The following is a 13319-nucleotide window of genomic DNA, read 5'->3' on the forward strand; positions in this document are numbered from 1 at the left end:
TTGTTATTCAAATCAAAACAAATGGTCTGAATATATACAAGTAGTACACTCATTCTAGGTTTAACTAAAGAGGAAAAGAATCAATAATTAAATACTAGAATCATAACACACAAGACAAAATAAAGGTAATTCCCCTCTATAAAGAGAAACAACTGATAATTAGAAAAGACACCAAATTATTCTCCTCTATAAAGAGAAACAACTGATAATTAGAAAAGACACCCAATTAATATTAGGATCCTTCTATAACTTTGGTATCCGTATCCTTTAATACCCCGCCACAAGCTGGGGAGCAAATATTGATGAGACCCAGCTTGGAACAAATATTCTTAAAAGATTGAGGACTTAAAGCTTTGGTATAAATATCAGCCAGTTGCTCTGTGGTGGAAATGGGAAGCAAATGGATGAGACCCTTCTTTAATTTTTCTCGGACCACGTGACAATCTATTTCTATATGTTTTGTACGCTCGTGAAACACTGGATTTGCTGCAATGTATCTTGTTGAGTCATTGTCACAGTATAAAAGAGATGGTTGCTCGAAAGGAACTTTGAAATCTTGAAGAAGATAAGTTAGCCATTGAATTTCACATGTAACAGTGGCCATTGCCCTGTATTCAGCTTCACAAGAACTCTTTGATACTGTTCCTTGCTTCTTTGATTTTCAAGATATGAGAGAATTTCCAAGATACACACTAAAACCAGTCACTGATTGTCTTGAATCACTACATGTGCCCCAATCACTATCACAAAAGGCTTTCAGATGAACAGAGGTAGTGGAGGAGAAAAATAGACCAAGACTTGGAGCCCCTTTGATATATCTGAGAATTCTAATTGCTGCATTATAGTGAGCAATTGTAGGCTTAGCAAGAAATTGAGAAAGTTGTTGCACATAAAATGTTATGTCAGGTCGGGTATTAGTGAGATACATAAGTCTTCCAATCAATCTTCTGTAGGCTAGAATGTTTGTGAAAGGAACACTTCTAGTAGAAGAGAATTTCTCATGATTATCAATAGGAGTGGGTGCAGGTTTGCAGGCTAAAAGACCTACATCTGTTAATAATTCCAATGCATATTTCCTTTGATTTACCATTATTCCTGTCTTACTTCTTGCTACTTCTAGACCAAGAAAATATCTTAAATTCCTAAGATCTTTAATCTTGAATGTCTGATTCAAGGCTTGTTTGATTCGAGCAATCTCTTCTTTATCATTTCCTGTCAATATTATATCATCCACATATACCAATAATGCTGTAAAAGATCATTCAGAAGAATTAATGAACAAGGAATGATCATTCATAGATTGAGTATATCCCATAAAAAGCAAAAATGATGACAGTTTGGCAAACCATTCTCTGCTGGCTTGTTTAAGGCCATATAAAGCCTTTTTTAGTTTACAAACTTTTCCTGGTGGAATAGAAGTCAATCCAGGAGGAACAACCATGTATACATATCTTCTTTCAAATCTCCATGTAAAAAGGCATTGTTTATGTCTAATTGTTTCAATTCCCAATTATAAATAGAAGCTAAAGAAAGAAACAACCTTATGGTGGTCATCTTTGCTACTGGAGAGAAAGTATCAAGGTAGTCAATGCCTTCTGTTTGTGTATATCCCTTTGCCACTAACCCTGCTTTATACCTTTCAATTGTCCCATCAGCCTTATATTTTATTTTGAATACCCATTTGCAACCTATGGCAGCTTTGTTCTTAGGCAGAAGAGCAGTCTCCCAAGTTTGATTTGACTCTAAAGCAGATATCTCACATTGTATAGCTTTTCTCCAACAGTCATGTTTCACAACTTCAGAATAAGTGTTTGGCTCAACATGTGAAGAAAGAGACATAACAAAACATTTGTAAGAAGATGATAAATTGCTATAAGACAAAACAGAATTCAAAGGATATTTAACTCTTGAAGATGTATTGGAAACATTAAGATTACAATGATAATCCTTTAAATACTCAGGTGATCTTTTTATTCTTGTGCTCATTCGAACAGATGGATCTGATTCAGAACTTTGTTCTATAGCATGATTTTCATTGAGGTTTTGGTCTATATGGAAACAATCTACGTCTGAAACCTCAATTTGTGACTCACAATTATTATCACTGCCATTTTCAACATTATCACAAGGTGTATTTTCACAAGGTGCAAGAATGACTTGTGATGGCTGACTTAAGACAGATTGATCTTCAGCAAACAAAATTTGATCATCAATATCAGGACTGTTAGTTTCATTACTAGTATCTTGAACCCTTTGGTATGGAAAAACATGTTCATAAAAGACAACATCGCTAGACACAAAAATTTCTCTTGATTGAATATTCAACAAAATATATCCTTTTGTCCACCTTGGACAACCAATAAAAACACATTTTGATGCTTTTGGATCAAATTTTCTTCTATTTGTTGACAAAGTGCTAGCATAACATAAAGAACCAAACACCTTTAATCCATTAAAATCTGCATCAGTTTTGAAAAGCATTTCATGAGGGGAAGAATAGTTTAAAACAGGTGTGGGAAGCATGTTTATAATACGCGCAACATGTATCACAGAATATGACCAATAAATTTTGGGTAAATGAGATTGTATCATAAGAGCTCTTGCTACATCTAATAAATGACCATGTTTCCTTTCAACTATACTATTTTGTTGTGGAGTATTGACACATGATGTTTGATGTATTATTCCTTTACTGACAAAAAAATTAGTCATGACAAACTTAGTTCCATTATCACTTCTTATTATTTTTATTGTTGTCTCAAACTGTGTTTGAACAAAAATAAGAAAATGTTCCAAAACCTTAACAACTTCAGATTTTTGTTTCAAAAGAAAAATCCATGTGTACCTCGAATAGTCATCAACTATGGTCAAGAAATATTTATAACCATGAATTGATGGTATTGAGTATGGTCCCTAAATATCTACATGAATCAAATCAAAACATTTTTCCGATTTAGATGTACTAATAGGAAAAGAAAGTCTTTTTTGCTTTGCAAAATGACAAACATCACAAATAAAAGATTTGTTATATTTAACAAAAGGAAATTTATTCTTGATAACATCAATACATTTATTTGAAATATGACCTAATCGAAAATGCCAAAGGGTTTCTAGATCACTAGCACTGACATTAACAGTATTGATGATGTGTGTAGATTCAAGGGGTTTAATTTGAAATTTCTGGTAAGATGGGATCCTGAGTATATAAAGTCTATCTTGCATCTTAGGAGAACCAATTATTTTCAAGGAGTTTTTGTCTTGAATGTGACAACCATTAGAATCAAAGGTAAGAACACAAGATAGTCTATCAACCAATTTTGTTACTGAAAGAAGATTAAAAGTGAAGCAAGGAATATACAAAACATTGTCTATGACATGATTTTGATTGAGAAAAACACTTCCAGAATAATTGGCAATGACTTGATTTCCATTTGGTAATTTGACATAAATATGATTAATTTGACGATACGAAGTGAAGTAAGTTAAGGATGAACAAATGTGATCAGTAGCACCACTATCAATAATCCAAGAACTAGAAGAAGAAATAGAATTATTACCAGTTTGTGTTGTCATGTTGGAAGGAATAATAGAGACTTGACTAGAAACATTGTCACTGGATTTGACCTGTTGTAAAAGAGCTAACAATGTTTGATACTGCTCAGGAGTAAAACCAATTTGTTGAGACTCCACTTCTGACTTTGAACCTTCATGATTCTGCTCATTATTGTTAAAATTTGTATTGTGAAGGCTGCATGACTTTGATGATGGTTCTGATTTTTAAATTTGAAATAAGGTGGAAAACCATGCTTTTTATAGCATGTATCAATGGTATGCCCTGTCTTTCCACAATAACTGCAAAATTTCACCCATAGATAAATGTAGCAACCAGAGCTCTAATCAGAGCTCTGATACCATATTACAGAATAGAATAGAGATGAACAAAAGAGAACAGAGATGAACAAAAGAGTAAACTGAAGACAAATTATATGAGAATGAATATCTCTTCTTTCTTGTTATTCAAATCAAAACAAATGGCCTGAATATATACAAGTAGTACACTCATTCTAGGTTTAACTAAAGAGGAAAAGAATCAATAATTAAATACTAGAATCATAACACACAAGACAAAATAAAGGTTATTCCCCTCTATAAAGAGAAACAACTGATAATTAGAAAAGACACCAAATTATTCTCCTCTATAAAGAGAAACAACTGATAATTAGAAAAGACACCCAATTAATATTAGGATCCTTCTATAACTGTGGTATCCGTATCTTTTAATATGCTACCATGTCACATAAAAGAAGAAGTATTCCTACCAAGAATTTGGTTTTTGGGGGTGATGAACCTTACCCACGTTTTCAACCTACTGAAAGTTGTTAGATAAAACTCAAGTAATTTTAAGTAAATACACTTGATTTTCTTCTTTCTAACTGAATACTCTAAGATCACCTTCCTCTTTAGGACGACAAGTCCAACTTTGCCTAATTGAGACCAAGCATCTTTTCTGGATGTCTTCATAACATATAAAGTTACGAATCCAAGTCTTTAAATACTTTAGAAGGTCAGTGATATACCTTAAAATAATAAGTTACAATGCTACCAATAATAGAATTTAACACTTGAATAAAGGAATATAACTTCAAGGAATTTTTTTTAAGACTCTTTATCATAAAAGTCTTATTTTAACATATGCCACCAAAGATAAATAAATTTTATCATGGTTGGATCTTCAATATGTTCTCCAATTTTAGTTCAAAATTATATTTAGATTCTTTACAGCTAGCACTCTCGACTATATATCTCAAATTTCTTAATTCTCTACCATATTCAATTCATTAACTACTCTCTTCAATATCATTTGAATACCTTCTCCTATATAACATTCTCCAATTGTTCTTACTTCAATTTCATCATCTAAAATGATGACAAGAAAGCCAAAATCCATGTGCTATGTGGATGAAGTTGCACCATTCGTTTTAAAGTCTCGTCATCAAAGAAGATCAAATTTTGTTAAATTAGAGACAATTGTAGAAGATGAAAGACAAGAGTTTAATTCATTGTCCAAGAGTGTTTTTGTTTCTTTCTCTTTAGTACTATCTGGATTATTATACATTTTGTTGTGCAGAGGAGTGGTTTGAATTGGTGTTCAATCAAACAAATGTAAAAAAAAAAGTTCCTATATTATTATGGAACAATAAAGACTAAAATTATATATTTAAAAAATCTTTTGTTAAATGTGTTAGATATAGTTTTGTTGCTAATTAAAAACAAGTTAATAACTACTTGCATTCTAAATTTTTTTAGATCATATTTAGGGAAATAAATTTAATATTTAGATCTTACAAAAAATTTCTATTGAAATATAATGATATGATATAAAATTTAAGAATTTAAATTATGAGAATAAAAAATATATTTTTATATCTTAAAAACATTTTTTCTCAATAATGAAATAAAAAATTATTTAAATGTGGGTCTTATAAACATCTTAGATTGAAATAAACATTGTAAAGTCTTAACAATAATAATAGGAAATTAAATTAAAATATCATACAATTACTTTTACAATAATACAAAACCTTTATATATATATATATATATATATATATATATAAAGAAATAATAGAAAACAATGTGAAATATGATCTTCTCGACCAGAAAACACTCACATGTTTGGATGTATTTTGGTTAGAGTCTCAACATAGAAATTGATTCAATTTTGAAAGTGTAAAATCATTTCAGATTTAAAACATTACCTAACAATACTAAATGCAATACAATTAAAATAATGTCAAAAATATACCTAAAGATGAAAACAAACATATCATTTTTGTATACTCTATCACATAAAACTATAGTGTTTTACTAATTAATTTTCAAATATAAATATTTTTTTATTCTCGACATAAGACAAGCTAGATTAAAAAAAATCAATTTAAAATATGAATTAAACTAAATCAACTCAAGTGATGCATAAAACTATACATTCAACACTTCCATAAATAATGATATACAATCGTTCTAAAAGAGTACATATATTTGATGTACAAATAACTTGATTTGAAAGAATTTTGGAAATCTCTAAAATTGTTGTCTTCCAAATAAATTTTTGTTTTTTAAAAGTTGATTTAAGAGTAGCAAATTGCTTGGATTCAATACTACCTTTTTTACAATATTTCAATCCACGAATTTTAAAATATTTCAATCCTTTTGTATATGTAGAAAAACAAGTATTTGAAATAAATAATTTAATTAACTATTAAAAAAAATATAATGGTTTGAGAAATTTATATGAGTCTTATTTTTACACATGCCACTAAATATACAATTGTCATGGAAGAAATATTCAAACAACTTCTTTGGAAGTTGTTTTCTTCGTGATTGGACTTTCAACAAATTTCTATTTTTTAGACTAAAACTATATTTAGATTCTTTATAACTAACACTTCAACTATATATTTCAAGTTTCTTAAATTTTCTTCCATATTCAATTCAAGAACTTCTCTCTTTTGAATACCTTCTTGCATCAAACATTTTGTTAGAATCATTTCAACTTCATCACTTTGTTCTCACTTGAAGAATTTCATTATCTAAAGATGATGAGAAAGACAAAATCCATGCACTATTTGGGTGAAGTTGCACCAAATATTCTGAACTCCCATTATAAAAGAAGATCAAGTTTTGTCAAATTAGAAACTATTGTAGAAGAGGAAAGACAAGGGTCTAACTCAATGTACAAGAGTGTTCTTATTTCTTTCCCTTTCTTACTATCTGGAATTTTATACATTTTTGTGTGTAGAGAAATGTTTTGATTTGATGTTAAATTAAACCAATGTAAAATAGTTTTACTTATATTATGGAATGATAAAGCTGGAATTATATCTTTTTCATTTTTTTCCTATCATGTTATCTAATATTATTGCAAATTAAAAAGTCTGGCAATTTCTTGAACATGTACCCTAGAAATAGTTTGTATAAAAAAAAATAGTAGAAAACAATATTGACTATATAAAAGTTAAATTTGAAAGAAAGAGTTAGAACCTAATGAAAAGATTATCACACAACCAAATTTGAGAAGAATTATAACCTCTTGCAATATAACAATTAGAAAGTACAAGTAATTTTTAGTTTAACTAAGTTTACAAATAAAAATAAATTTAAAGAGGATATTAAATATTTTTTCTTCTTATTAATGAATTAATTAATTATAATTTATTAAATAATAGTAATAATGTTTTCAAATCGAGAATCTTAAATGTAACATCCCAATATTTTTTAACTATTAGCATGCAAATACTATAAAGTTCTTTATAAAACTAAGAGTTTTAATTTTAAAAATATTACTAATACATGGTTAAAACTTATATAATTATAAGCTTATACTGAACAAAAAAAAAACCAACATAACACCTATGACCTTCCTTCTTGATACTGGTGCACCTGTATCAACATCTACTCGTGTTTGTAGTACAACCATCACAATTCACAAAAAAAAAAACAAAGGTAAGTTAATGAAAAGAAATTTCATAACATACTTAATATTGTACAAAAAAACATATCAAATTAGTCATTCATATGAATTCTTTCAAACACTGTCATATAAAATTTCAATATCAATTACATAATTCATATAGACCACACATGGATCTATTTTCAATCACAATAATTGGATTTCATTTCAATCCATTATACTTTGATTTAATTTCAATTATATTGACCATACATGGATCCATTTACAATCACAACAGTCATATTAAATACACGTGGATCCATCTTCTTCCGAAAGACTCATTAAGTATGTCTCTACTAGAGATTAACATATAATCCATACATTAAGGATCATGGTAAGTTCAAACATCCAGTACTGTGTGACTACAAGCACCCACAATGTGTATGAAGTCCCTCTTAAACTTCTTTCCGCCTAATATCTTAGTTTGCATTATTTAGATCATCAGTGAAGTTAGATAATCTTTGTTAAAACATATACTTTTTATACTTAATGTATAATCAAACAACAGTCATACATTAATTTTATACAATTTTCATTATTCACAAACAATTCATATAATTCAATCACATAACATTTAAGAACATTTCAAACATAAAAAACAACACTTAACTACCAAACTCTCAAAATTTAATATTTTTACATGTTCACACAACATATAATCAAAAAAATTCATCAAATAACATCCCTACAATAGAAATTGAGACTTGGGACCACGTCCCTTCCACATTGATAAGTGTCATAATTAAGTAATATTACATATAAAAAGATAGACACATATGGATTTTAATTGATAAAATAGTTATAAATCTTTTTACATATTTTTAATTATAAGATGAATGTAAACGATTTATTCCCAAATTTGTGTTAGTTCTAGGATTTTATGGAAAAATGGAGATAAAATGGATTAAGGAGGATGGAAAGATGAAAAGAGAAAGTTGGAACATTAGAAACTCACCTAAAACTCGTTCAAACTCGCCCAAGTATGATCACTCTAAAGGAACTCGCCCAAGCGAGTTCACTCTAATGAAGTTAGGCTTTTTCTCATCAAACTCGCTTAAGCAAGTAATAACTCGCTTAAGCGAGATGTCACTTAACCCAAACTCAATTAGGTTAAATAGAAGGCGTGAGACATAACCCTAGACATCATTGGAAGAATAGAGAGAGATAGTAAAACCCTAGAGGAGGCAACCGTCAAGGAGAAACATCCTAGATCTTATTTTCTTGATTTCCATGCTTGTAATGGCCAACATGAGTGGCTAATTCTCCCCTTTAGGATTGAGAATAATATGTTTAAACTCTTATGTATTGAGGTGATATTTATCTATAACATTCAGTTCTTGATTGATGATTTGTATTATCATTTTATTTTCAAAACTTGATTTTTTCATGATTTTGATTCTTAGATTTGACTGGAAAGTACTTCTAAGCATCTGACCTAAATGATAATACTTAACATATTTGAATTCTATGAATAAACATGAAATGTTAATTGATTTATAACATATGTTTATAATGATAAGGACCTTTTATAAATATGCGATAAATTAATATTTAGAAGACTCTCTTAATAATCTTGTATACGGTTTAGGGTTTAGGATTTAGGATTTGATATGAATGATTATTGTATGTGCATCAATATCAATCAAGATTGAATATTATAGGTTTTTGAAAAATACAAATGAGAGAGAAGGATGAACCTCAATCCCAAATTTCCCAATTGAGTCATACAAATCATTTACTTTGTTTTATTTAATTTATTAGCTTTAAATTTAATTTATTTTTTATTAATATAAATAAATTTTAAAAAAGACGTATTTTTAATTTTTACTTTAAAAAAACAACTTTTAACTTGACACATAAGACAAGCTAGATAAAATAAATTCAATTTAAAATATAGATTAAACTAAACCAAGTGAAGTGGTGCATAAAAACAAACATTTAACACTTCCATAAATAATAATCTACATATTAATTGTTCTAAAAGATTACAAAGCCATTATGTTAAGTATAAGTAATATTCATCACTCGTTTTGATGTACATATAACTTGATTTCGAAGAATTTTGAAAATCTCTAAAATTGTTGTCTTCCAAATAAAATTTTTGTACTTCAGAAGTTGATTTAAGAGTAGCAAATTTCTTGGATTCAATACTAGGAAAATATGTAAATAAAATTAACCTTCAATACACATTATACTAATGCTGCTTTACATTTTCACAATAATAACTTTTTTTTTTTGGAATATTTCATTCCTTTTGTAAGTATTTGAAGTACATAATTTAATTAACTATTGAACAAATTTATAATTTTAACTGCTAAACTTAATTTGAATTTCAATTTAGTTTTTGCACCATTTTTTTTTATTTCATTTTCCTTTAAAATATCATGTTAATTAATGATTTGAGAATTCTATAGGATTCTTATTTACACAATTGTCATGGAAGAAATATTCAAACAACTTCTTTGGAAGTTGTTTTCTTCATGATTGGACTTTCAACAAATTCCTCATTTTTTTAGTCTAAAACTATATTTAGATTCTTTATAACTAACACCTGCACTATATATTCCAAGTTTCTTAATTTTCCTTCCATGTCAATTTCAAGAACTTCTCTCTTTTGAATAACTTCTTCTTGCATCTAACGTTTTGTTAGAATCATTTTAAACTTCAACATTTTGTTCTCACTTGAAGAATTTTATTATCCAATGATGATGAGACAGACAAAAACCATGCACTATTTGGGTGAAGTTGCACCACATATTATGAAATCTCATTATAAGAGAAGATCGACTTTTTCCAAATTGGAGACTATTGTAGAAGAGGAAAGACAATGGTCTAATTCAAAGTATAAGAGTGTTCTTATTTCTTTTCCTTTATTACTATCTGGATTTTTATACATTTATGTGTGTAAAGAAATGGTTTGATTTGATGTTAAATTAGACCAATGTAAAAATAATTTTACCTATATTATGGAATGATAAAGGTGGAACTATATGTTTTCATTTTTTTTCTTAATAATGTTATCTAATTGTTGCTAATTAAAAAGGCTTGAAAGTTCTTGAATATGTTCCTTAGTAATAGTTTAGATAAAAGAAATAATAGAAAACAATATCTGCTATATAAAACTTAAATTAGAAAGAAATAGTTACAACCTATTGAAAAAATTATCACACAACTAAACATGAGAAGAAATAGAACATCTCTTACAAGTAAAGTACAAGTAATTTAAATTTAAATAAGTTGATAAATAAAAATAAATTAAAGAGGATAATTAATATTATTTAATCTTATTAATTAATTATAATATATTAAATAATAGTAATGAGTTTTTAAAATCGAGAATTTTAAATGTAACATTCCAATAATTTTTAACAATTACCATGCAAATTCTATAAATTTCTTTATAAAACTAAGTTTTGTTTAAAAAATATTACTAATACATGGTTAAAACTTATATAATTATAATCCTGACAAATGTTTAACATTAATTTCATACAATTTTCATCATTAACATAAAATTCATATTATTCAATCACATAACATTCAAGAATCGTTCGAACATAAAAAAAATAACTTAACTACCAAACTATAAAAGTTAAATATTTCTACATGTTCACACAACATATAATCAAACCACTCCCTCAAATAACACCCTTATAATAGATATTGAAACTTGGGTGACTTACAAAGGTCCAAGAATACTAGGTGACTTGAAGAAGTGCAAGAATACTTGTCGACCTAAAAAGGTGTAAGAATACTTGTGATCTTGAAGAGATGAAAAATACTTAGTGAAAGACTCTTGAACGGGTTGCTTGAGGGGATTAGAAGTAACCCTTGTTGTTCAGTGAAACATTTTAAATATCTATCTACTTCTCTCACTGTAATTTTAATTGTTTGATATTTCATGAATTGAGTGTAGGCTCCACTCATCTCCAACTTTTATAGTCAATTAACCTTCATCTTCTAGTATCAACTTCTCCGCCCCTTCTGGCTTCATTGATTGAACTTGATACTCCGATTGTCCTCCGTAAAGGTAAACATTATACCCATAATCCAACTAGGTATCAAAAATATTTTTGTAATGAGGATTTGTAAGAAAAAATTTATATTGAGAAACTTTTTATGGGTGTATGTATTACTAAAGTTATTAAAGTTAATAATAAAGTTATTACTAAAGATCAAATGTCTACAAAGGAGAACCTTTAACCACTACATCAAGACAATCTTAATAATAAATATTAATTTATATCAATTTATTATATTTAAGTTTTATTAATATGACTTAATTTTTTTTTAAAAAAACACATAATTTTTAATTTGAAAAATAAAACAAGCTAGATAAAAAAAATTCAATTAAAAATATAAGTTAAACTAAACTAGCTCAATGATGCATTAAAACACACATTCAACACTTCCATAAAAATATCCACATATTAATTATTCAAAAAGAGTACAAACCCATTATGTTAAGGATAATTTATAGTTATCACTCGTTTTGATATACTTATTGATTTGGAAGACTTTTAAAAAGCTCTAAAATTATTTTCTTCCAAATAAACTTTTAATAATTCAGAAGTTAATTTAAGAGTAGCAAATTGTTTGGATTTAATATTATGCAAATATGTAAATGAAATTCAAGTTCAATACACCTTATACTAATCAACCTTTACATTTTTTAGAATATTTCAATCTTTTGTGTATGTATAAAAACAAGTATTTGAAATAAATAATTTAATTAACTATTAAAAAACTTTATAATTTCAAGTGCTAAAGTTAATTTGAATTTAAATTTAGTTTTTTTTAACATTTTTATTTATTGTATTTTTCTCTAAAATATCATGTTGATTAATGGGTTGAGAAATCTTTGAGTCTTATTTTTACACATGCCACCAAATATACAATTGTCATGAAAGAAATATTCAAACAACTTCTTGATTGAAACACCCCAACTCACTTTACTTTTGTTTAATCGTTATTTTAATTGGTTGATACTCCATAAATTGATTGTAGGCTCGATCCAACCCCCAATGTATCTACTTGGGAGGACTTCTAACCACTAAGCAATCTTAATAATATATTAATTTATTTATCAATATATTATATTTAAAATTATATTAATTTTATTAATATCACTTAAATTAAAAAAAAAACATGTAATTTAATTTTAATTGTTTACTTTAAAAAACATCTTTAAACTTGACACATAAGACACGCTAGATAAAAAGAATTCAATTTAAAATATAGATGAAACTAAACCAACTCAAGTGATGCATTAAAACACACATTCAAAACTCCCATAAATAATGATCTACATATAAATTGTTCTAAAAAAAAAGTAAAAACCCATTATGTTAAGTATAAGTTATAGTGATCACTCATTTTGATGCACTTATAACTTGATTTGGAAGAATTTTGAGAATCTCTTAAATTGTAGTCTTCCAAATAAACTTTTTGTAATTCAGAACTTAATTTAAAATTAGTCAATTGCTTGGATTCAATACTACGCAAAGATGTAAATAAAATTCATGTTCAATACACATTATACTAATGCTCCTTTACATTTTCACTATACTAACATTTTTTAGAATATTTCAATCCTCTTGTGTAAGTAAATTTAATAAGAGGACTTTAAGTTTAACTCAACCTCATAAAACCGGCTTATGAGGTGAGATTTACACCCACTTATATACTATGAAGTTTTCTAATATCTAGTCGATATGAGATCTCCAACAATAAAAAACAAGTATTTGAAGTTGACTTTTTTATAATCTTAACCACTAAACTTAGTTGGAATTTTAATTTAGTTTTT

Source organism: Phaseolus vulgaris, chromosome 11, assembly GCF_000499845.2.
Source record: "Phaseolus vulgaris cultivar G19833 chromosome 11, P. vulgaris v2.0, whole genome shotgun sequence".
Lineage (NCBI taxonomy): Eukaryota > Viridiplantae > Streptophyta > Magnoliopsida > Fabales > Fabaceae > Phaseolus > Phaseolus vulgaris.